The sequence below is a fragment of the Aplysia californica genome, unplaced genomic scaffold, assembly GCF_000002075.1.
Source record: "Aplysia californica isolate F4 #8 unplaced genomic scaffold, AplCal3.0 scaffold00169, whole genome shotgun sequence".
NCBI lineage: Eukaryota > Metazoa > Mollusca > Gastropoda > Aplysiida > Aplysiidae > Aplysia > Aplysia californica.
In genome coordinates, this window is record NW_004797439.1 from 349,406 (window position 1) to 351,567 (window position 2,162).

Genomic DNA, 2,162 nt, shown 5'->3' on the forward strand with positions numbered 1-2,162 from the left:
TTGCTTTTACAATAATTGAAAACACATGCGACAGAAGTCACTCGATTTTGACTGTCGTTAGCGGAGTTTAATGTTGTGAATCCTAGGAGAAATACGATGTTTAAAAGTACTGATTCACTGACACAAACACTCACTCACACACACACACACACACACACACACACACACACACACACACACACACACACACACACTCGTATCCTCACAAGCATCCACGCAGTTTCACTCAGGACATTACAGTTAATGTTATGCTATAGAGGCAGCACCGAGCTACTTGAGACAAGGTTGTCTGTATGCATAAGAAATGTCACGTCATGGTAGAATCAGGCGCTCGTCAATTTTTGGGCACAGTGAGTTCTTTTAAATAAATTTATTAAAGCATGCTCATTAAAATTTATTGTCTTACCTTTGATGAAAAAGTGCTCATTAAATTACATTGACATTGACATTGACATTGACGATTTAGTTTTTTGAGGCTCTAAGTAGAGCCATTTCAACTATTTGGTAATGAATGACTATAATGCATTGCATGCAGGCAAGACAATCAGTTTTGGCAAGAGGGGTTGTAAACAGTTGGGAGATCTTTCCAGTATTCGTCCAGACGATTGAATGAAGTTGGGATAGCCCAATGTCGGGGGTAAAATTAGCGAGAAAATGTTCGTAACTGCTGGTGACTTCCAAACTTCTTTGGTGACTGTAAATTTACATGTTTTGTGTGCCTGTGATCAACTTTTTTTCAGTTTCAGTTTTGTTTTAGTAAGTGTTTTACGGCACTTGCAACACAATACGATCATATAAGTGCCAAAGAATAGAGGTACATGTATTACAGGAGAGTAACTAACACAAAAAAGAAGGAGGGGAGATAAAGACGATAGATGCTTGATAGGAAAGAAGAAGCAAATCACACCAGAGCACCCGCCAACCACCCATCAACGTTTTCCAGTAAAATTCACACACACACACACACACACACACACACACACACACACACACACACACACACACACCCCCCCCACACACACACACACGCACACACACACACCACACACACATTTAAAAAATAAAACAACCAAAACAACTAGATGAGTGTTTTCCTAAATAAATGAATAGATAAATAATATTTAAATAAATAAATAAATAAATAAAAGATGTTGGATTATCATTGAAACTGAATCTATTTTAAAAAGTGCGATTTGTCAAATTTTGCAGACGTTTATTATTATTTTTTCTCAAAGCAGCAGAGAACTTGGGAAAACCAACAAGGTCTTTATACAGTAAGGTTTGTTGTTAGGTCCTTGGAACACCATAGCACAATAAAATTCATTGTGCTGAGACTGGCTCTGTTCCGAGCAGGGTGGTTTCACAGGGACTTGCGAGCGGGTTGCTATAGAGTACAGCAGCTGATTTGGGTAGGCCTACAGTTATAAATACCTTGGTGACGAGGATATATTGCAAGAGATCTACTTGTACCCCGGATTCTCCAAAATAAGATTTAAAAAGTGCCTTCGGGGTCGGACGTCATGGCGAACAACATGCGTCACCGAGAGAGAGAGACAGAAAGAGAAAGAGAGAGAGAGAGAGAGAGAGAGAGAGAGAGAGAGAGAGAGAGAGAGAGAGAGAGAGAGAGGAGACCCGGATACATGTAGTTTAAGGAAGTAAAGTAAGTATCGAACGGCGAACTCAAGAATACAGAGGTTGACCCTATCCGTACGCCCTGGGGTAATTAAATTTGTACCCCACAGTTGTTTTCTTCACATTTTAGAATACTTGTAGTACGAAGATCTCTTGGAAACTTTCAGTATTTCTAAAAAAACCCAAAAAATTTTGACAGACTGCTATGCAAAGGGTACGGATCGGATTAACGAGTAAATTTCCTTTTTGGGAAGTGATGGCTCAGAGTTCCCCTCATCGTATGGATACGATGGTAAAACACGACGTACAGATAGGGTTAAAGTATAACCCATGTACTCTGTGCGACATTTTATAAACGTGCTAAAAGAGTTTCGATATCAAAAGCTAAACAAAAATAGAATTAAAAACTCTTGCTGCCCAGTTGCAACCCAATAAATAATATTATTGTGAATCCCATGGTGACCACGGATGATTCGCAATAGATCAAGCACGTCATTCTGAATAGTGTGGGGGAAATGGGTTTGTGGGGG